This window comes from Lathyrus oleraceus, chromosome 5, assembly GCF_024323335.1.
Source record: "Lathyrus oleraceus cultivar Zhongwan6 chromosome 5, CAAS_Psat_ZW6_1.0, whole genome shotgun sequence".
Taxonomy (NCBI): Eukaryota; Viridiplantae; Streptophyta; class Magnoliopsida; order Fabales; family Fabaceae; genus Lathyrus; species Lathyrus oleraceus.
The window spans coordinates 488,833,091-488,858,900 of NC_066583.1; the positions used below are offsets into that span (position 1 = coordinate 488,833,091).

Sequence of the window (25,810 nt, forward strand, 5' to 3'; positions counted from 1 at the left end):
CATTGAACTTGTTATTTATATTTTAATTAAGAATATTTATTATTAGTTTATTCTTTAAATTGATTAAATATAATATATTTATTGCAATTTTTTAAGGTATTATTTTATATTGGTCAAAAAATGTATATTTTCTTATCTTACATAGAATTGAATTTACTTTTGAATTTAAGAAATCAATTTGAAGTAATTAATACAGTCAAGATGTAGTCTCACCATATGCATATATAAGTAACAGATATATGTGTCATATCATATGTTATATTAAAAAGATGGATACTACAAAGATGTCTGCTCTTATAATGATATATCTTTTTGCTTTCTGCATCTTAACATCAGGTTTGGAACTAATGATAAAATGAATAAATCACCTGCTTTCTAAAAGGATGTTTAACTTCTAACAAATTTACATTTTGAATTATTCTTTGTTTACATACGATATTATTCTTATGTTTTGAAGAAATATTTGCTTGCAGATATGTGTAAGAAATCAGAAGGAAGAGAACTTGACGGACCTTGTAAATCAGATGGAGATTGTCAACCTGGATGTCCTGGAAAAAAAGGGCAATGTATTCGCGGTAGATGTTGGTGTATTGAATCATCATCTTTAGATAATACTACTCCTAGTGTAATCCCTCGGATTGCAAACTGAGTAAATTAGTATTGTGAGGAAATAATCATGTAAGAATAAAAATAATATGTAATAATACAATTGTTTTAAAAGGAAAATATTTTTCTAAAATAAAATATAATCTTATAAAAGTTGGATAATTATTTTTCAAATTTATTTTATCTTTTTTGTTTTCTTTTCATTTTGAAAAAAAATATTTTATATTATTATTTTTATTATATGAATTTCAATACATTATTAAAGATTATTAAAAAATATTTACCATATTTAGATTCTATAATATATAATAGTGAAAATAATTACAAATATGGATCCATATATAGAACACCCATGGAAATATGCTATAATACAAATAGATAATAATTGAGCAAGACGAGTAAGTCTAAAAATTCATGATTTTTTTATATAATTTTAAATGAAAAACTGGTTTAAATAGTTTCAACTGGGTGTCATGATTCTTTATTGTATTTACAACCGAGTTCAATAGAAACACTAAAAGTTCAGAGTCTCGTGCTATTCAGCTAAAAAATCTAATTTTTTGGTAATTAAATTTTGCGCCTCAATTCTAATTTATTGGTTTGTACAAGTTATGCATGATTGTTTCTTGATGTTTCAAAGATTTTGGAGTATTGTGATCTTCCGATGTGGATTGTGAGCAATGAAGATGTTGCATATAGATTTTAATTTTTATTTAGGCACCATTGTATGGTATGTGCCTTACTGCCTTTTTTTAGTTTATGGACATACATATAATGATATCGCTAGGCACTTGTGTTGTATCAGTACCAAATTAATATCTCGTATAACGTATTTTGTCGAAGATCACTCTACCTTCCGCTTGCTTAAAAATAAGTTAAAGATAACAACAACAACAACAACAAAAGTTCGTCATTCAATTTTGGAAGTTGGGTTGCTCCGAATTCTAATTTGTTAGGTTATATAAGTTGTGCACGACTGATATCTCTTGATTAAAATTTATGTTTAATTTACTATTTTAACATGTTTTATAAAACCCATTTTAGTTGTTTATTTTTTATTAAAATTGATTTAGTTTTATGTCTCTCAATTTTTTGTACTTTTCTTATTATTTTAATCTAGTTAGGTTGTTGAAGATCACTTTGCCTTCCGTCTGCTTCAAAAAAAGTTAAATATAACAACAATAAAAATAATGTCTTTCAAAAATAAAAACAACAAATATTCATGTGCTAATAAAAATTTATATTATTTTTGAAATAAAAACAATAACTAACTTTATAATGAAAAAATAGGAAAAGTTCATAAAGTTATTATATTTATCATATGTTAAAAATATTATTATCAATAAATATAATAACAAATTTACTTCTATCAAGAATCTAAATCCTTGCAATTTGTTAATCAAGAACCTATATTTAACGACAAAGATAATATTAATTTAAGTGAAACCTATAAGTATTTTACAATTATCCTGTAAAAAATTAAGTCAAAATTTTAAAACTAAAATACTATCATTTTAAAAAATCTATGAAATCATAATTGAAATAAGAGTTTAATTGAAATATACTGACACTGTAAAAGGATTTTACACCGTCAGTTAATCATAGACGTCGGATATTAAAAGAAGACTGATTTTTATTTTAAAAATCTATAAAATAATACAAACGGATGATGGTGAAGAATCGACGGTGTAAAACTTTTTACACTGATAGTGTATAGTAATTAATCTCTTGAAATAAAGAGGTCAATCTAATGTTTATTTTCTACTTCAGTCGTAAGAGTTTATTCTTGTAATTTTAAGGTCTCACATTTCAAATTAACAGAAATATTTGTAAAATGGCCGTTTATGTCACTTGAATTAATATAAATTATAATTTATTTTTATAAAAAAATATTTAATTATGAATATTGACATCTTGTTTCGATTAACACTTTATATGAAATACTAACAAATGCTTTAATGAAGGCTTGAACCCTAAACTCCATATCTTGTATTCAACTAACCCAATCAAGTTGAGCTTTTCTCCCGCTAATAAACTTTCTTTTATCCTTTCTCAATATTTTTAAAATGTGATATATGATTAACAAAAGTTACATTGAACTTGTTATTTATATTTTAATTAAGAATATTTATTATTAGTTTATTCTTTAAATTGATTAAATATAATATATTTATTGCAATTTTTTAAGGTATTATTTTATATTGGTCAAAAAATGTATATTTTCTTATCTTACATAGAATTGAATTTACTTTTGAATTTAAGAAATCAATTTGAAGTAATTAATACAGTCAAGATGTAGTCTCACCATATGCATATATAAGTAACAGATATATGTGTCATATCATATGTTATATTAAAAAGATGGATACTACAAAGATGTCTGCTCTTATAATGATATATCTTTTTGCTTTCTGCATCTTAACATCAGGTTTGGAACTAATGATAAAATGAATAAATCACCTGCTTTCTAAAAGGATGTTTAACTTCTAACAAATTTACATTTTGAATTATTCTTTGTTTACATACGATATTATTCTTATGTTTTGAAGAAATATTTGCTTGCAGATATGTGTAAGAAATCAGAAGGAAGAGAACTTGACGGACCTTGTAAATCAGATGGAGATTGTCAACCTGGATGTCCTGGAAAAAAAGGGCAATGTATTCGCGGTAGATGTTGGTGTATTGAATCATCATCTTTAGATAATACTACTCCTAGTGTAATCCCTCGGATTGCAAACTGAGTAAATTAGTATTGTGAGGAAATAATCATGTAAGAATAAAAATAATATGTAATAATACAATTGTTTTAAAAGGAAAATATTTTTCTAAAATAAAATATAATCTTATAAAAGTTGGATAATTATTTTTCAAATTTATTTTATCTTTTTTGTTTTCTTTTCATTTTGAAAAAAAATATTTTATATTATTATTTTTATTATATGAATTTCAATACATTATTAAAGATTATTAAAAAATATTTACCATATTTAGATTCTATAATATATAATAGTGAAAATAATTACAAATATGGATCCATATATAGAACACCCATGGAAATATGCTATAATACAAATAGATAATAATTGAGCAAGACGAGTAAGTCTAAAAATTCATGATTTTTTTATATAATTTTAAATGAAAAACTGGTTTAAATAGTTTCAACTGGGTGTCATGATTCTTTATTGTATTTACAACCGAGTTCAATAGAAACACTAAAAGTTCAGAGTCTCGTGCTATTCAGCTAAAAAATCTAATTTTTTGGTAATTAAATTTTGCGCCTCAATTCTAATTTATTGGTTTGTACAAGTTATGCATGATTGTTTCTTGATGTTTCAAAGATTTTGGAGTATTGTGATCTTCCGATGTGGATTGTGAGCAATGAAGATGTTGCATATAGATTTTAATTTTTATTTAGGCACCATTGTATGGTATGTGCCTTACTGCCTTTTTTTAGTTTATGGACATACATATAATGATATCGCTAGGCACTTGTGTTGTATCAGTACCAAATTAATATCTCGTATAACGTATTTTGTCGAAGATCACTCTACCTTCCGCTTGCTTAAAAATAAGTTAAAGATAACAACAACAACAACAACAAAAGTTCGTCATTCAATTTTGGAAGTTGGGTTGCTCCGAATTCTAATTTGTTAGGTTATATAAGTTGTGCACGACTGATATCTCTTGATTAAAATTTATGTTTAATTTACTATTTTAACATGTTTTATAAAACCCATTTTAGTTGTTTATTTTTTATTAAAATTGATTTAGTTTTATGTCTCTCAATTTTTTGTACTTTTCTTATTATTTTAATCTAGTTAGGTTGTTGAAGATCACTTTGCCTTCCGTCTGCTTCAAAAAAAGTTAAATATAACAACAATAAAAATAATGTCTTTCAAAAATAAAAACAACAAATATTCATGTGCTAATAAAAATTTATATTATTTTTGAAATAAAAACAATAACTAACTTTATAATGAAAAAATAGGAAAAGTTCATAAAGTTATTATATTTATCATATGTTAAAAATATTATTATCAATAAATATAATAACAAATTTACTTCTATCAAGAATCTAAATCCTTGCAATTTGTTAATCAAGAACCTATATTTAACGACAAAGATAATATTAATTTAAGTGAAACCTATAAGTATTTTACAATTATCCTGTAAAAAATTAAGTCAAAATTTTAAAACTAAAATACTATCATTTTAAAAAATCTATGAAATCATAATTGAAATAAGAGTTTAATTGAAATATACTGACACTGTAAAAGGATTTTACACCGTCAGTTAATCATAGACGTCGGATATTAAAAGAAGACTGATTTTTATTTTAAAAATCTATAAAATAATACAAACGGATGATGGTGAAGAATCGACGGTGTAAAACTTTTTACACTGATAGTGTATAGTAATTAATCTCTTGAAATAAAGAGGTCAATCTAATGTTTATTTTCTACTTCAGCCGTAAGAGTTTATTCTTGTAATTTTAAGGTCTCACATTTCAAATTAACAGAAATATTTGTAAAATGGCCGTTTATGTCACTTGAATTAATATAAATTATCATTTATTTTTATAAAAAAATATTTAATTATGAATATTGACATCTTGTTTCGATTAACACTTTATATGAAATACTAACAAATGCTTTAATGAAGGCTTGAACCCTAAACTCCATATCTTGTATTCAACTAACCCAATCAAGTTGAGCTTTTCTCCCGCTAATAAACTTTCTTTTATCCTTTCTCAATATTTTTAAAATGTGATATATGATTAACAAAAGTTACATTGAACTTGTTATTTATATTTTAATTAAGAATATTTATTATTAGTTTATTCTTTAAATTGATTAAATATAATATATTTATTGCAATTTTTTAAGGTATTATTTTATATTGGTCAAAAAATGTATATTTTCTTATCTTACATAGAATTGAATTTACTTTTGAATTTAAGAAATCAATTTGAAGTAATTAATACAGTCAAGATGTAGTCTCACCATATGCATATATAAGTAACAGATATATGTGTCATATCATATGTTATATTAAAAAGATGGATACTACAAAGATGTCTGCTCTTATAATGATATATCTTTTTGCTTTCTGCATCTTAACATCAGGTTTGGAACTAATGATAAAATGAATAAATCACCTGCTTTCTAAAAGGATGTTTAACTTCTAACAAATTTACATTTTGAATTATTCTTTGTTTACATACGATATTATTCTTATGTTTTGAAGAAATATTTGCTTGCAGATATGTGTAAGAAATCAGAAGGAAGAGAACTTGACGGACCTTGTAAATCAGATGGAGATTGTCAACCTGGATGTCCTGGAAAAAAAGGGCAATGTATTCGCGGTAGATGTTGGTGTATTGAATCATCATCTTTAGATAATACTACTCCTAGTGTAATCCCTCGGATTGCAAACTGAGTAAATTAGTATTGTGAGGAAATAATCATGTAAGAATAAAAATAATATGTAATAATACAATTGTTTTAAAAGGAAAATATTTTTCTAAAATAAAATATAATCTTATAAAAGTTGGATAATTATTTTTCAAATTTATTTTATCTTTTTTGTTTTCTTTTCATTTTGAAAAAAAATATTTTATATTATTATTTTTATTATATGAATTTCAATACATTATTAAAGATTATTAAAAAATATTTACCATATTTAGATTCTATAATATATAATAGTGAAAATAATTACAAATATGGATCCATATATAGAACACCCATGGAAATATGCTATAATACAAATAGATAATAATTGAGCAAGACGAGTAAGTCTAAAAATTCATGATTTTTTTATATAATTTTAAATGAAAAACTGGTTTAAATAGTTTCAACTGGGTGTCATGATTCTTTATTGTATTTACAACCGAGTTCAATAGAAACACTAAAAGTTCAGAGTCTCGTGCTATTCAGCTAAAAAATCTAATTTTTTGGTAATTAAATTTTGCGCCTCAATTCTAATTTATTGGTTTGTACAAGTTATGCATGATTGTTTCTTGATGTTTCAAAGATTTTGGAGTATTGTGATCTTCCGATGTGGATTGTGAGCAATGAAGATGTTGCATATAGATTTTAATTTTTATTTAGGCACCATTGTATGGTATGTGCCTTACTGCCTTTTTTTAGTTTATGGACATACATATAATGATATCGCTAGGCACTTGTGTTGTATCAGTACCAAATTAATATCTCGTATAACGTATTTTGTCGAAGATCACTCTACCTTCCGCTTGCTTAAAAATAAGTTAAAGATAACAACAACAACAACAACAAAAGTTCGTCATTCAATTTTGGAAGTTGGGTTGCTCCGAATTCTAATTTGTTAGGTTATATAAGTTGTGCACGACTGATATCTCTTGATTAAAATTTATGTTTAATTTACTATTTTAACATGTTTTATAAAACCCATTTTAGTTGTTTATTTTTTATTAAAATTGATTTAGTTTTATGTCTCTCAATTTTTTGTACTTTTCTTATTATTTTAATCTAGTTAGGTTGTTGAAGATCACTTTGCCTTCCGTCTGCTTCAAAAAAAGTTAAATATAACAACAATAAAAATAATGTCTTTCAAAAATAAAAACAACAAATATTCATGTGCTAATAAAAATTTATATTATTTTTGAAATAAAAACAATAACTAACTTTATAATGAAAAAATAGGAAAAGTTCATAAAGTTATTATATTTATCATATGTTAAAAATATTATTATCAATAAATATAATAACAAATTTACTTCTATCAAGAATCTAAATCCTTGCAATTTGTTAATCAAGAACCTATATTTAACGACAAAGATAATATTAATTTAAGTGAAACCTATAAGTATTTTACAATTATCCTGTAAAAAATTAAGTCAAAATTTTAAAACTAAAATACTATCATTTTAAAAAATCTATGAAATCATAATTGAAATAAGAGTTTAATTGAAATATACTGACACTGTAAAAGGATTTTACACCGTCAGTTAATCATAGACGTCGGATATTAAAAGAAGACTGATTTTTATTTTAAAAATCTATAAAATAATACAAACGGATGATGGTGAAGAATCGACGGTGTAAAACTTTTTACACTGATAGTGTATAGTAATTAATCTCTTGAAATAAAGAGGTCAATCTAATGTTTATTTTCTACTTCAGCCGTAAGAGTTTATTCTTGTAATTTTAAGGTCTCACATTTCAAATTAACAGAAATATTTGTAAAATGGCCGTTTATGTCACTTGAATTAATATAAATTATCATTTATTTTTATAAAAAAATATTTAATTATGAATATTGACATCTTGTTTCGATTAACACTTTATATGAAATACTAACAAATGCTTTAATGAAGGCTTGAACCCTAAACTCCATATCTTGTATTCAACTAACCCAATCAAGTTGAGCTTTTCTCCCGCTAATAAACTTTCTTTTATCCTTTCTCAATATTTTTAAAATGTGATATATGATTAACAAAAGTTACATTGAACTTGTTATTTATATTTTAATTAAGAATATTTATTATTAGTTTATTCTTTAAATTGATTAAATATAATATATTTATTGCAATTTTTTAAGGTATTATTTTATATTGGTCAAAAAATGTATATTTTCTTATCTTACATAGAATTGAATTTACTTTTGAATTTAAGAAATCAATTTGAAGTAATTAATACAGTCAAGATGTAGTCTCACCATATGCATATATAAGTAACAGATATATGTGTCATATCATATGTTATATTAAAAAGATGGATACTACAAAGATGTCTGCTCTTATAATGATATATCTTTTTGCTTTCTGCATCTTAACATCAGGTTTGGAACTAATGATAAAATGAATAAATCACCTGCTTTCTAAAAGGATGTTTAACTTCTAACAAATTTACATTTTGAATTATTCTTTGTTTACATACGATATTATTCTTATGTTTTGAAGAAATATTTTTGCAGATATGTGTAAGAAATCAGAAGGAAGAGAACTTGACGGACCTTGTAAATCAGATGGAGATTGTCAACCTGGATGTCCTGGAAAAAAAGGGCAATGTATTCGCGGTAGATGTTGGTGTATTGAATCATCATCTTTAGATAATACTACTCCTAGTGTAATCCCTCGGATTGCAAACTGAGTAAATTAGTATTGTGAGGAAATAATCATGTAAGAATAAAAATAATATGTAATAATACAATTGTTTTAAAAGGAAAATATTTTTCTAAAATAAAATATAATCTTATAAAAGTTGGATAATTATTTTTCAAATTTATTTTATCTTTTTTGTTTTCTTTTCATTTTGAAAAAAATATTTTATATTATTATTTTTATTATATGAATTTCAATACATTATTAAAGATTATTAAAAAATATTTACCATATTTAGATTCTATAATATATAATAGTGAAAATAATTACAAATATGGATCCATATATAGAACACCCATGGAAATATGCTATAATACAAATAGATAATAATTGAGCAAGACGAGTAAGTCTAAAAATTCATGATTTTTTTATATAATTTTAAATGAAAAACTGGTTTAAATAGTTTCAACTGGGTGTCATGATTCTTTATTGTATTTACAACCGAGTTCAATAGAAACACTAAAAGTTCAGAGTCTCGTGCTATTCAGCTAAAAAATCTAATTTTTTGGTAATTAAATTTTGCGCCTCAATTCTAATTTATTGGTTTGTACAAGTTATGCATGATTGTTTCTTGATGTTTCAAAGATTTTGGAGTATTGTGATCTTCCGATGTGGATTGTGAGCAATGAAGATGTTGCATATAGATTTTAATTTTTATTTAGGCACCATTGTATGGTATGTGCCTTACTGCCTTTTTTTAGTTTATGGACATACATATAATGATATCGCTAGGCACTTGTGTTGTATCAGTACCAAATTAATATCTCGTATAACGTATTTTGTCGAAGATCACTCTACCTTCCGCTTGCTTAAAAATAAGTTAAAGATAACAACAACAACAACAACAAAAGTTCGTCATTCAATTTTGGAAGTTGGGTTGCTCCGAATTCTAATTTGTTAGGTTATATAAGTTGTGCACGACTGATATCTCTTGATTAAAATTTATGTTTAATTTACTATTTTAACATGTTTTATAAAACCCATTTTAGTTGTTTATTTTTTATTAAAATTGATTTAGTTTTATGTCTCTCAATTTTTTGTACTTTTCTTATTATTTTAATCTAGTTAGGTTGTTGAAGATCACTTTGCCTTCCGTCTGCTTCAAAAAAAGTTAAATATAACAACAATAAAAATAATGTCTTTCAAAAATAAAAACAACAAATATTCATGTGCTAATAAAAATTTATATTATTTTTGAAATAAAAACAATAACTAACTTTATAATGAAAAAATAGGAAAAGTTCATAAAGTTATTATATTTATCATATGTTAAAAATATTATTATCAATAAATATAATAACAAATTTACTTCTATCAAGAATCTAAATCCTTGCAATTTGTTAATCAAGAACCTATATTTAACGACAAAGATAATATTAATTTAAGTGAAACCTATAAGTATTTTACAATTATCCTGTAAAAAATTAAGTCAAAATTTTAAAACTAAAATACTATCATTTTAAAAAATCTATGAAATCATAATTGAAATAAGAGTTTAATTGAAATATACTGACACTGTAAAAGGATTTTACACCGTCAGTTAATCATAGACGTCGGATATTAAAAGAAGACTGATTTTTATTTTAAAAATCTATAAAATAATACAAACGGATGATGGTGAAGAATCGACGGTGTAAAACTTTTTACACTGATAGTGTATAGTAATTAATCTCTTGAAATAAAGAGGTCAATCTAATGTTTATTTTCTACTTCAGCCGTAAGAGTTTATTCTTGTAATTTTAAGGTCTCACATTTCAAATTAACAGAAATATTTGTAAAATGGCCGTTTATGTCACTTGAATTAATATAAATTATCATTTATTTTTATAAAAAAATATTTAATTATGAATATTGACATCTTGTTTCGATTAACACTTTATATGAAATACTAACAAATGCTTTAATGAAGGCTTGAACCCTAAACTCCATATCTTGTATTCAACTAACCCAATCAAGTTGAGCTTTTCTCCCGCTAATAAACTTTCTTTTATCCTTTCTCAATATTTTTAAAATGTGATATATGATTAACAAAAGTTACATTGAACTTGTTATTTATATTTTAATTAAGAATATTTATTATTAGTTTATTCTTTAAATTGATTAAATATAATATATTTATTGCAATTTTTTAAGGTATTATTTTATATTGGTCAAAAAATGTATATTTTCTTATCTTACATAGAATTGAATTTACTTTTGAATTTAAGAAATCAATTTGAAGTAATTAATACAGTCAAGATGTAGTCTCACCATATGCATATATAAGTAACAGATATATGTGTCATATCATATGTTATATTAAAAAGATGGATACTACAAAGATGTCTGCTCTTATAATGATATATCTTTTTGCTTTCTGCATCTTAACATCAGGTTTGGAACTAATGATAAAATGAATAAATCACCTGCTTTCTAAAAGGATGTTTAACTTCTAACAAATTTACATTTTGAATTATTCTTTGTTTACATACGATATTATTCTTATGTTTTGAAGAAATATTTGCTTGCAGATATGTGTAAGAAATCAGAAGGAAGAGAACTTGACGGACCTTGTAAATCAGATGGAGATTGTCAACCTGGATGTCCTGGAAAAAAAGGGCAATGTATTCGCGGTAGATGTTGGTGTATTGAATCATCATCTTTAGATAATACTACTCCTAGTGTAATCCCTCGGATTGCAAACTGAGTAAATTAGTATTGTGAGGAAATAATCATGTAAGAATAAAAATAATATGTAATAATACAATTGTTTTAAAAGGAAAATATTTTTCTAAAATAAAATATAATCTTATAAAAGTTGGATAATTATTTTTCAAATTTATTTTATCTTTTTTGTTTTCTTTTCATTTTGAAAAAAATATTTTATATTATTATTTTTATTATATGAATTTCAATACATTATTAAAGATTATTAAAAAATATTTACCATATTTAGATTCTATAATATATAATAGTGAAAATAATTACAAATATGGATCCATATATAGAACACCCATGGAAATATGCTATAATACAAATAGATAATAATTGAGCAAGACGAGTAAGTCTAAAAATTCATGATTTTTTTATATAATTTTAAATGAAAAACTGGTTTAAATAGTTTCAACTGGGTGTCATGATTCTTTATTGTATTTACAACCGAGTTCAATAGAAACACTAAAAGTTCAGAGTCTCGTGCTATTCAGCTAAAAAATCTAATTTTTTGGTAATTAAATTTTGCGCCTCAATTCTAATTTATTGGTTTGTACAAGTTATGCATGATTGTTTCTTGATGTTTCAAAGATTTTGGAGTATTGTGATCTTCCGATGTGGATTGTGAGCAATGAAGATGTTGCATATAGATTTTAATTTTTATTTAGGCACCATTGTATGGTATGTGCCTTACTGCCTTTTTTTAGTTTATGGACATACATATAATGATATCGCTAGGCACTTGTGTTGTATCAGTACCAAATTAATATCTCGTATAACGTATTTTGTCGAAGATCACTCTACCTTCCGCTTGCTTAAAAATAAGTTAAAGATAACAACAACAACAACAACAAAAGTTCGTCATTCAATTTTGGAAGTTGGGTTGCTCCGAATTCTAATTTGTTAGGTTATATAAGTTGTGCACGACTGATATCTCTTGATTAAAATTTATGTTTAATTTACTATTTTAACATGTTTTATAAAACCCATTTTAGTTGTTTATTTTTTATTAAAATTGATTTAGTTTTATGTCTCTCAATTTTTTGTACTTTTCTTATTATTTTAATCTAGTTAGGTTGTTGAAGATCACTTTGCCTTCCGTCTGCTTCAAAAAAAGTTAAATATAACAACAATAAAAATAATGTCTTTCAAAAATAAAAACAACAAATATTCATGTGCTAATAAAAATTTATATTATTTTTGAAATAAAAACAATAACTAACTTTATAATGAAAAAATAGGAAAAGTTCATAAAGTTATTATATTTATCATATGTTAAAAATATTATTATCAATAAATATAATAACAAATTTACTTCTATCAAGAATCTAAATCCTTGCAATTTGTTAATCAAGAACCTATATTTAACGACAAAGATAATATTAATTTAAGTGAAACCTATAAGTATTTTACAATTATCCTGTAAAAAATTAAGTCAAAATTTTAAAACTAAAATACTATCATTTTAAAAAATCTATGAAATCATAATTGAAATAAGAGTTTAATTGAAATATACTGACACTGTAAAAGGATTTTACACCGTCAGTTAATCATAGACGTCGGATATTAAAAGAAGACTGATTTTTATTTTAAAAATCTATAAAATAATACAAACGGATGATGGTGAAGAATCGACGGTGTAAAACTTTTTACACTGATAGTGTATAGTAATTAATCTCTTGAAATAAAGAGGTCAATCTAATGTTTATTTTCTACTTCAGCCGTAAGAGTTTATTCTTGTAATTTTAAGGTCTCACATTTCAAATTAACAGAAATATTTGTAAAATGGCCGTTTATGTCACTTGAATTAATATAAATTATCATTTATTTTTATAAAAAAATATTTAATTATGAATATTGACATCTTGTTTCGATTAACACTTTATATGAAATACTAACAAATGCTTTAATGAAGGCTTGAACCCTAAACTCCATATCTTGTATTCAACTAACCCAATCAAGTTGAGCTTTTCTCCCGCTAATAAACTTTCTTTTATCCTTTCTCAATATTTTTAAAATGTGATATATGATTAACAAAAGTTACATTGAACTTGTTATTTATATTTTAATTAAGAATATTTATTATTAGTTTATTCTTTAAATTGATTAAATATAATATATTTATTGCAATTTTTTAAGGTATTATTTTATATTGGTCAAAAAATGTATATTTTCTTATCTTACATAGAATTGAATTTACTTTTGAATTTAAGAAATCAATTTGAAGTAATTAATACAGTCAAGATGTAGTCTCACCATATGCATATATAAGTAACAGATATATGTGTCATATCATATGTTATATTAAAAAGATGGATACTACAAAGATGTCTGCTCTTATAATGATATATCTTTTTGCTTTCTGCATCTTAACATCAGGTTTGGAACTAATGATAAAATGAATAAATCACCTGCTTTCTAAAAGGATGTTTAACTTCTAACAAATTTACATTTTGAATTATTCTTTGTTTACATACGATATTATTCTTATGTTTTGAAGAAATATTAGATATGTGTAAGAAATCAGAAGGAAGAGAACTTGACGGACCTTGTAAATCAGATGGAGATTGTCAACCTGGATGTCCTGGAAAAAAAGGGCAATGTATTCGCGGTAGATGTTGGTGTATTGAATCATCATCTTTAGATAATACTACTCCTAGTGTAATCCCTCGGATTGCAAACTGAGTAAATTAGTATTGTGAGGAAATAATCATGTAAGAATAAAAATAATATGTAATAATACAATTGTTTTAAAAGGAAAATATTTTTCTAAAATAAAATATAATCTTATAAAAGTTGGATAATTATTTTTCAAATTTATTTTATCTTTTTTGTTTTCTTTTCATTTTGAAAAAAATATTTTATATTATTATTTTTATTATATGAATTTCAATACATTATTAAAGATTATTAAAAATATTTACCATATTTAGATTCTATAATATATAATAGTGAAAATAATTACAAATATGGATCCATATATAGAACACCCATGGAAATATGCTATAATACAAATAGATAATAATTGAGCAAGACGAGTAAGTCTAAAAATTCATGATTTTTTTATATAATTTTAAATGAAAAACTGGTTTAAATAGTTTCAACTGGGTGTCATGATTCTTTATTGTATTTACAACCGAGTTCAATAGAAACACTAAAAGTTCAGAGTCTCGTGCTATTCAGCTAAAAAATCTAATTTTTTGGTAATTAAATTTTGCGCCTCAATTCTAATTTATTGGTTTGTACAAGTTATGCATGATTGTTTCTTGATGTTTCAAAGATTTTGGAGTATTGTGATCTTCCGATGTGGATTGTGAGCAATGAAGATGTTGCATATAGATTTTAATTTTTATTTAGGCACCATTGTATGGTATGTGCCTTACTGCCTTTTTTTAGTTTATGGACATACATATAATGATATCGCTAGGCACTTGTGTTGTATCAGTACCAAATTAATATCTCGTATAACGTATTTTGTCGAAGATCACTCTACCTTCCGCTTGCTTAAAAATAAGTTAAAGATAACAACAACAACAACAACAAAAGTTCGTCATTCAATTTTGGAAGTTGGGTTGCTCCGAATTCTAATTTGTTAGGTTATATAAGTTGTGCACGACTGATATCTCTTGATTAAAATTTATGTTTAATTTACTATTTTAACATGTTTTATAAAACCCATTTTAGTTGTTTATTTTTTATTAAAATTGATTTAGTTTTATGTCTCTCAATTTTTTGTACTTTTCTTATTATTTTAATCTAGTTAGGTTGTTGAAGATCACTTTGCCTTCCGTCTGCTTCAAAAAAAGTTAAATATAACAACAATAAAAATAATGTCTTTCAAAAATAAAAACAACAAATATTCATGTGCTAATAAAAATTTATATTATTTTTGAAATAAAAACAATAACTAACTTTATAATGAAAAAATAGGAAAAGTTCATAAAGTTATTATATTTATCATATGTTAAAAATATTATTATCAATAAATATAATAACAAATTTACTTCTATCAAGAATCTAAATCCTTGCAATTTGTTAATCAAGAACCTATATTTAACGACAAAGATAATATTAATTTAAGTGAAACCTATAAGTATTTTACAATTATCCTGTAAAAAATTAAGTCAAAATTTTAAAACTAAAATACTATCATTTTAAAAAATCTATGAAATCATAATTGAAATAAGAGTTTAATTGAAATACACTGACACTGTAAAAGGATTTTACACCGTCAGTTAATCATAGACGTCGGATATTAAAAGAAGACTGATTTTTATTTTAAAAATCTATAAAATAATACAAACGGATGATGGTGAAGAATCGACGGTGTAAAACTTTTTACACTGATAGTGTATAGTAATTAATCTCTTGAAATAAAGAGGTCAATCTAATGTTTATTTTCTACTTCAGTCGTAAGAGTTTATTCTTGTAATTTTAAGGTCTCACATTTCAAATTAACAGAAATATTTGTAAAATGGCCGTTTATGTCACTTGAATTAATATAAATTATAATTTATTTTTATAAAAAAATATTTAATTATGAATATTGACATCTTGTTTCGATTAACACTTTATATGAAATACTAACAAATGCTTTAATGAAGGCTTGAACCCTAAACTCCATATCTTGTATTCAACTAACCCAATCAAGTTGAGCTTTTCTCCCGCTAATAAACTTTCTTTTATCCTTTCTCAATATTTTTAAAATGTGATATATGATTAACAAAAGTTACATTGAACTTGTTATTTATATTTTAATTAAGAATATTTATTATTAGTTTATTCTTTAAATTGATTAAATATAATATATTTATTGCAATTTTTTAAGGTATTATTTTATATTGGTCAAAAAATGTATATTTTCTTATCTTACATAGAATTGAATTTACTTTTGAATTTAAGAAATCAATTTGAAGTAATTAATACAGTCAAGATGTAGTCTCACCATATGCATATATAAGTAACAGATATATGTGTCATATCATATGTTATATTAAAAAGATGGATACTACAAAGATGTCTGCTCTTATAATGATATATCTTTTTGCTTTCTGCATCTTAACATCAGGTTTGGAACTAATGATAAAATGAATAAATCACCTGCTTACTAAAAGGATGTTTAACTTCTAACAAATTTACATTTTGAATTATTCTTTGTTTACATCCGATATTATTTTTATGTTTTGAAGAAATATTTGCTTGCAGATATGTGTAAGAAATCAGAAGGAAGAGAACTTGACGGACCTTGTAAATCAGATGGAGATTGTCAACCTGGATGTCCTGGAAAAAAAGGGCAATGTATTCGCGGTAGATGTTGGTGTATTGAATCATCATCTTTAGATAATACTACTCCTAGTGTAATCCCTCGGATTGCAAACTGAGTAAATTAGTATTGTGAGGAAATAATCATGTAAGAATAAAAATAATATGTAATAATACAATTGTTTTAAAAGGAAAATATTTTTCTAAAATAAAATATAATCTTATAAAAGTTGGATAATTATTTTTCAAATTTATTTTATCTTTTTTGTTTTCTTTTCATTTTGAAAAAAAATATTTTATATTATTATTTTTATTATATGAATTTCAATACATTATTAAAGATTATTAAAAAATATTTACCATATTTAGATTCTATAATATATAATAGTGAAAATAATTACAAATATGGATCCATATATAGAACACCCATGGAAATATGCTATAATACAAATAGATAATAATTGAGCAAGACGAGTAAGTCTAAAAATTCATGATTTTTTTATATAATTTTAAATGAAAAACTGGCTTAAATAGTTTCAACTGGGTGTCATGATTCTTTATTGTATTTACAACCGAGTTCAATAGAAACACTAAAAGTTCAGAGTCTCGTGCTATTCAGCTAAAAAATCTAATTTTTTGGTAATTAAATTTTGCGCCTCAATTCTAATTTATTGGTTTGAACAAGTTATGCATGATTGTTTCTTGATGTTTCAAAGATTTTGGAGTATTGTGATCTTCCGATGTGGATTGTGAGCAATGAAGATGTTGCATATAGATTTTAATTTTTATTTAGGCACCATTGTATGGTATGTGCCTTACTGCCTTTTTTTAGTTTATGGACATACATATAATGATATCGCTAGGCACTTGTGTTGTATCAGTACCAAATTAATATCTCGTATAACGTATTTTGTCGAAGATCACTCTACCTTCCGCTTGCTTAAAAATAAGTTAAAGATAACAACAACAACAACAACAAAAGTTCGTCATTCAATTTTGGAAGTTGGGTTGCTCCGAATTCTAATTTGTTAGGTTATATAAGTTGTGCACGACTGATATCTCTTGATTAAAATTTATGTTTAATTTACTATTTTAACATGTTTTATAAAACCCATTTTAGTTGTTTATTTTTTATTAAAATTGATTTAGTTTTATGTCTCTCAATTTTTTGTACTTTTCTTATTATTTTAATCTAGTTAGGTTGTTGAAGATCACTTTGCCTTCCGTCTGCTTCAAAAAAAGTTAAATATAACAACAATAAAAATAATGTCTTTCAAAAATAAAAACAACAAATATTCATGTGCTAATAAAAATTTATATTATTTTTGAAATAAAAACAATAACTAACTTTATAATGAAAAAATAGGAAAAGTTCATAAAGTTATTATATTTATCATATGTTAAAAATATTATTATCAATAAATATAATAACAAATTTACTTCTATCAAGAATCTAAATCCTTGCAATTTGTTAATCAGGAACCTATATTTAACGACAAAGATAATATTAATTTAAGTGAAACCTATAAGTATTTTACAATTATCCTGTAAAAAATTAAGTCAAAATTTTAAAACTAAAATACTATCATTTTAAAAAATCTATGAAATCATAATTGAAATAAGAGTTTAATTGAAATACACTGACACTGTAAAAGGATTTTACACCGTCAGTTAATCATAGACGTCGGATATTAAAAGAAGACTGATTTTTATTTTAAAAATCTATAAAATAATACAAACGGATGATGGTGAAGAATCGACGGTGTAAAACTTTTTACACTGATAGTGTATAGTAATTAATCTCTTGAAATAAAGAGGTCAATCTAATGTTTATTTTCTACTTCAGTCGTAAGAGTTTATTCTTGTAATTTTAAGGTCTCACATTTCAAATTAACAGAAATATTTGTAAAATGGCCGTTTATGTCACTTGAATTAATATAAATTATAATTTATTTTTATAAAAAAATATTTAATTATGAATATTGACATCTTGTTTCGATTAACACTTTATATGAAATACTAACAAATGCTTTAATGAAGGCTTGAACCCTAAACTCCATATCTTGTATTCAACTAACCCAATCAAGTTGAGCTTTTCTCCCGCTAATAAACTTTCTTTTATCCTTTCTCAATATTTTTAAAATGTGATATATGATTAACAAAAGTTACATTGAACTTGTTATTTATATTTTAATTAAGAATATTTATTATTAGTTTATTCTTTAAATTGATTAAATATAATATATTTATTGCAATTTTTTAAGGTATTATTTTATATTGGTCAAAAAATGTATATTTTCTTATCTTACATAGAATTGAATTTACTTTTGAATTTAAGAAATCAATTTGAAGTAATTAATACAGTCAAGATGTAGTCTCACCATATGCATATATAAGTAACAGATATATGTGTCATATCATATGTTATATTAAAAAGATGGATACTACAAAGATGTCTGCTCTTATAATGATATATCTTTTTGCTTTCTGCATCTTAACATCAGGTTTGGAACTAATGATAAAATGAATAAATCACCTGCTTTCTAAAAGGATGTTTAACTTCTAACAAATTTACATTTTGAATTATTCTTTGTTTACATACGATATTATTCTTATGTTTTGAAGAAATATTAGATATGTGTAAGAAATCAGAAGGAAGAGAACTTGACGGACCTTGTAAATCAGATGGAGATTGTCAACCTGGATGTCCTGGAAAAAAAGGGCAATGTATTCGCGGTAGATGTTGGTGTATTGAATCATCATCTTTAGATAATACTACTCCTAGTGTAATCCCTCGGATTGCAAACTGAGTAAATTAGTATTGTGAGGAAATAATCATGTAAGAATAAAAATAATATGTAATAATACAATTGTTTTAAAAGGAAAATATTTTTCTAAAATAAAATATAATCTTATAAAAGTTGGATAATTATTTTTCAAATTTATTTTATCTTTTTTGTTTTCTTTTCATTTTGAAAAAAAATATTTTATATTATTATTTTTATTATATGAATTTCAATACATTATTAAAGATTATTAAAAAATATTTATCATATTTAGATTCTATAATATATAATAGTGAAAATAATTACAAATATGGATCCATATATAGAACACCCATGGAAATATGCTATAATACAAATAGATAATAATTGAGCAAGACGAGTAAGTCTAAAAATTCATGATTTTTTTATATAATTATAAATGAAAAACTGGTTTAAATAGTTTCAACTGGGTGTCATGATTCTTTATTGTATTTACAACCGAGTTCAATAGAAACACTAAAAGTTCAGAGTCTCGTGCTATTCAGCTAAAAAATCTAATTTTTTGGTAATTAAATTTTGCGCCTCAATTCTAATTTATTGGTTTGTACAAGTTATGCATGATTGTTTCTTGATGTTTCAAAGATTTTGGAGTATTGTGATCTTCCGATGTGGATTGTGAGCAATGAAGATGTTGCATATAGATTTTAATTTTTATTTAGGCACCATTGTATGGTATGTGCCATTCTGCTTTTTTTAGTTTATGGAAAGACATATAATGATATCGCTAGGCACTTGTGTTGTATCAGTACCAAATTAATATCTCGTATAACGTATTTTGTCGAAGATCACTCTACTTCCCGCTTGCTTCCAAATACGTTAAAGATAACAACAACAACAACAACAAAAGTTCGTCATTCAATTTTGGAAGTTGGGTTGCTCCGAATTCTAATTTGTTAGGTTATATAAGTTGTGCACGACTGATATCTCTTGATTAAAATTTATGTTTAATTTACTATTTTAACACGTTTTATAAAACCCATTTTAGTTGTTTATTTTTTATTAAAATTGATTTAGTTTTATGTCTCTCAATTTTTTGTACTTTTCTTATTATTTTAATCTAGTTAGGTTGTTGAAGATCACTTTGCCTTCCGTCTGCTTCAAAAAAAGTTAAATATAACAACAATAAAATGAATGTCTTTCAAAAATAAAAACAACAAATATTCATATGCTAATAAAAATTTATATTATTTTTGAAATAAAAACAATAACTAACTTTATAATGAAAAAATAGGAAAAGTTCATAAAGTTATTATATTTATCATATGTTAAAAATATTATTATCAATAAATATAATAACAAATTTACTTATATGTTAATCATGAACCTATATTTAACGACAAAGTAATGTTAATTTAAGTGAAACCTATAAGTATTTTACAATTATCCTGTAAAAAATTAAGTCAAAATTTTAAAACTAAAATACTATCATTTTAAAAAATCTATGAAATCATTTGTATATCATTATAACTATATTACAAAAGCGTAATTGAAATAAGAGTTTAATTGAAATACACTGACACTGTAAAAGGATTTTACACTGTCAGTTAATCATAGACGTCGGATATTAAAAGAAGTCTGACTTTTATTTTAAAAATCTATAAAATAATACAAACGGATGATGGTGATGAATCGACGGTGTAAAACTTTTTACACTGATAGTGTATAGTAATTAATCTCTTGAAATAAAGAAGTCAATCTAATGTTTATTTTCTACTTCAGTCGTAAGAGTTTATTCTTGTAATTTTAAGGTCTCACATTTCAAATTAAAAGAAATATTTGTAAAATGGCCGTTTATGTCACTCGAATTAATATAAATTATAATTTATTTTTATAAAAAATATTTAATTATGAATATTGACATCTTGTTTCGATTAACACTTTATATGAAATACTAACAAATGCTTTAATAAAGGCTTGAACCCTAAACTCCATATCTTGTATTCAACTAACCCAATCAAGTTGAGCTTTTCTCCCGCTAGTAAACTTTCTTTTATCCTTTCTCAATATTTTTAAATGTGATATATGATTAACAAAAGTTACATTGAACTTGTTATTTATATTTTAATTAAGAATATTTATTATTAGTTTATTATTTAAATTGATTAAATATAATATATTTATTGCAATTTTTTAATGTATTATTTTATATTGGTAGAAAAGATGTATATTTTCTTCTCTTACATAAAATTGAATTTACTTTTGAATTTAACAAATCAATTTGAAGTAATTAATACAGTCTAGTATCACCATATGCATATATAAGTAACAGATTTACGTGCCATATAATATGTTATATTAAAAAGATGGATACTACAAAGATGTCTGCTCTTATAATGATATATATTTTCGCTTTCTGCATCTTAACATCATGTTTGAAACTACTGATAAAATGAATAAATCATCTGCTTTCTAAAAGGATGTTTAACTTCTAAAAAATTTACATTTTGAATTATTCTTTGTGTTACATACGATATTATTCTTATGTTTTGAAGAAATATTTGCTTGCATATATGTGTAAGAAATCAGAAGGAAGAGAACTTGACGAACCTTACAAATCAGATGGAGATTGTCAACCTGGATGTCCTGGAAAAAAAGGGCAATGTATTCACGGTAGATATTGGTGTATTGATTCATCATCTTTAGATGATATTACTCCTAGTGTAATCCCTCGAATTGCAAACTGAGTAAATTAGAATTGTGAGGAAATAATCATGTAAGAATAAAAATAATAGGTAGGAGAGGATTAAATACTAAAAGGAGTAACTGGATATTTGCCATGTTGGGTAGAGAGTGATATGAATGATTGGCTGAGGTTTATATGTGAAAAAGTGTTTATGGGATGGAAACGTATTTATGGTGTGAGACCAATTGCTGGAGAAGTGAGTGTGGTTATGATAATTATGTATGGCATGTAATGTGATGTATGCAATCATAAGTGTCTCTTCAAAGAGGGAAATTCAGTGGCTAAATTCCAAGAAGAAGGATAGGGAAGAAACTCCGCTAGGGAATGATAATTTTGGTAAAAAAAAGGAGTGACTTCCCCTAGCAATGGCTGGGGAGAAAGGTAATGATTCCTAGAAATGACTGGAAGGCCTAACTCAAATGGGGAATTTTAGATTCAATGGTGATTCTTAGCAACAACTAGAATACCTGATTCTGTGGGGAGGAAAAAGGTTGAGTGATGATTCTTAGCAACGGCTAGAATACCTAACTATGGGAAAAATGAGATGTTCAATGATGACTCCTAGCACGACAAGAATATCTAACTCGATTGGGGATAATTTAAGAGGATACAGTGATAATTCTAACCAATGGCTAGAATACCTGACCCTATTGAGGAAACAAGATGTTCAACGATGATTCCTAGCAAAGTTCGGAATACCTAACATATGTTGGGGAAGCCAAACAATTCAGTGACGATTCCTAGAAACGACTGGAATACTTGACTCTTTCTGAGGATGATTGAAATTTCAGTGAATGTTCTTAGCAACTGCTAGAATACCTGACTTGCTGGGAAAAGAGAGAGAAGATCAACGACGATTCATATCAACGACTAGAATACCTGACTTGTGTTGGGGAAAGAAATTTAGTGGCAATTCTTATGAACGACTAGGAATACCTGACTCAACTGGGGAACAAGTTCAATGGTGACTCTTTCCCCGGGAAAAAGAAATTCATCAACGATCCCTAGCGGCGGATAAGAATACCTGACTCCGGTTGGGGATAAATGAAAATTTAGTGATGATTCTTAGCATTGGCCAGAATATCTGACTCCGCGGGGAAGAGAAGAAGTTCAGTGACGATTCCTAGCGAAGGCTAAGAATACCTGATTCTTATGGAGAGAGCTTGAGATGAAACTAAGTAGTTCAGTGATGATTCCTAACAATGGTTGGAATACCTGACTCTACTTAGGGAAAAATCTTTAGATTTTTAGGGATGGCTCTTAGCGACGGCTAAAAATATCTGACTCTACTAGGGAAAATCCTTAGCAACGGCTGGGAAGTTCCATAATTTTGATGAACCATTCTTGAGTACGACTAGGGTGTGAATTCCAGAAGATTCTTATGATACAATGTTATATATGTGAGATGCTGATGTATGTTTGGGATTTGGGGGAGTATGTAAATTCAAGGTTTATGAGTTATGCCAAGTATGATTGTGCTTTGCGGGGGATAGTTTATTTGGAGTGCCAATGACGATTGGGCTTAGAATTTTCTTAGGGAGAGTGGATTGACTTCCCAACATCGGGACTTTGTGGCATTGCGGTTTTTAGATATACCAAACATGATGGACTGGTTACCATTAGATACTTTTGAAAGAGAAGTAATTCGATGTTTTCCCTTAAAAGTTTTTTTAGCAAAAGTTTTTTTACCGAAAAGTTTACAATGTGATGTCAATTAAAGAAAATTCACATTTCACAAACAAAGCAGGAAGGATAAAAGTATTGAGCACATATGATGGAATTGATTATAAAAATGATCCAAAAAGTGGGTAACTTGTACAAGGAAGAAATTCCTAAAAGAGGCGATTGCAATAAGAAATTGAAAAACTATAATGGAAATATAAATAGCTCGAATTTACACCAAGTTCCAACTCTGCTATAGTTCTTATGTCCTTGAAGGTCCTTAGATCTTGCTTCAGAAGGAAGGTGATTGGGTTTACTCGTCGATGAGTGTAGAAGATTATTTTCGGAATACAACCTCTCGCTTTTATGAATCCCTAGTTTTTGCCTAGATAGCCCTTTCAGATTTTCAGTCTACCGGGATACCCATTTTTTTGCATAAGTCTCCCTTTCGGGTTTTCAACTTATCAAACTCTTTTTCTTTCATGTGTAGTATTTTTTTACTACATCCGCGTTCACAGGGGCTGGAAGATCTTCACCATCCATAGTTGCAAGGTTTAAGGCTCCTCCAGAGAAGACCTTTTTCACAACATATGGGCCTTCATAGTTCTTCGTCCATTTTCCCCTTAGGTCAGTATGAATCGGTAGAATCTTCTCCAAGACTAGGTCTCCGGCGTTTAAGGTGGCGGGGAAAGACCTTCTTGTCATGTTCTCTCTTGATGCGCTTTTGGTATAGCTTAACGTGATAGATGGCTGCTAAATTCTTCTCACCAATGAGGTTCAATTGGTCAAATCGGGCTTGCACCCACTCGGGTTCATCAAGCTTGACGTTGGTCAAAATCCTTAATGAAGGAATCTCTACTCAATAGGCAGGACTTCATCCATGACATACACAAGAGAGAATGGGGTTGTCCTAGTGGAGGTATGTACGGAGGTACGATATCCATGCAACGCGAATGAGAGCAGCTCGTGCCAATCTTTATAGGTTTCCACCATTTTTTGCACGATTTTATTGATATTTTTGTTGGGTGCCTCAACAACACCATTCATCTTTAGGCGATAAGGTGACGAGTTGTTATGCTCGATCTTGAAGCTTTGGTATAGCTCTTTCATCATTTTGTTATTGAGGTTAGATCCATTATCAGTAATGATCCTGTTGGGGACCCCATAACAACAAATGATTTCTTTCTTTATGAATCGAGCCACCACTTGTCTTGTGACATTGCGTAAGAGACTACTTCCACCCATTTAGTGAAGTAGTCTATGGCTGCCAAGATGAAGTGATGCCAGTTTGAGGCAGTTGTCTCAATACGTCCGATCAAGTCAATTCCTCACATGGAGAAAGGCCAAGGTGATGTTAGGACATTGAGTGGTACTGAAGGTACATGGATATTGTCAACATAAATTTGGCACTTGTGGTATGTTTGGACGTGGCGGTAACAATCAACTTCCACGGTCATCAAATAGTAGTTGGCCCTTAATATGTTCTTCACCATGGTATGTCCACTAGCATGCGTCCCAAAGGTGCCTTCATGGATTTCCATTATAATCTAGTTTGCTTCGTTTTTGTCTACACATTTGAGAAAGACTGAATCATAATTCCTTTTGTTCAATACCTATCCTCTTAAAAAGAACTTGGGTAATAGCTCCGGGGGATACTTTTTCGGTGACAAATGCGTTCTCTAAATACTCTTGGCTTTCTAGGAATCTCATAATGTCATAGAACCAAGGATGGCCATCAGATTCGTAGTCGACCTCTAAATTGTAAGCAGACTCGTCCAAGTAGTTAAGATGAAAAGGTGGTGCTTCATTCTTTCATTTAACATTAAACATGGATGACAGAGTTGCCAAGGCATCGACCAACTGATTTTCCTCTCGAGGAATGTGATGAAAGGTAATCTCGTCGAAGTACGGGATATTCTTTAGGACATGTTCCTT

At 26.3% G+C, this 25,810-nt stretch overlaps 2 long non-coding RNA genes across 8 annotated transcripts; both read left to right on the plus strand.

Annotated features, from left to right (window-relative positions):
- Positions 1-264: 264 nt before the first annotated feature.
- On the plus strand, positions 265-14,247 carry LOC127085638 (uncharacterized). Of its 6 annotated transcripts, none has more exons than XR_007789226.1 (2): positions 265-336; positions 13,944-14,247. It is a non-coding gene; the product is annotated as an uncharacterized LOC127085638 (long non-coding RNA). The 6 variants fall into 6 exon arrangements; XR_007789225.1 differs by lacking the exon at positions 265-336 and adding an exon at positions 2,963-3,034; XR_007789222.1 differs by lacking the exon at positions 265-336 and adding an exon at positions 5,661-5,732.
- A 2,192-nt stretch (positions 14,248-16,439) lies between these two features.
- LOC127085640 (uncharacterized) lies at positions 16,440-19,634 on the plus strand. Of its 2 annotated transcripts, none has more exons than XR_007789228.1 (2): positions 16,440-16,511; positions 19,331-19,634. It is a non-coding gene; the product is annotated as an uncharacterized LOC127085640 (long non-coding RNA). The 2 variants fall into 2 exon arrangements; XR_007789227.1 differs by lacking the exon at positions 16,440-16,511 and adding an exon at positions 19,138-19,209.
- Positions 19,635-25,810: the final 6,176 nt, after the last annotated feature.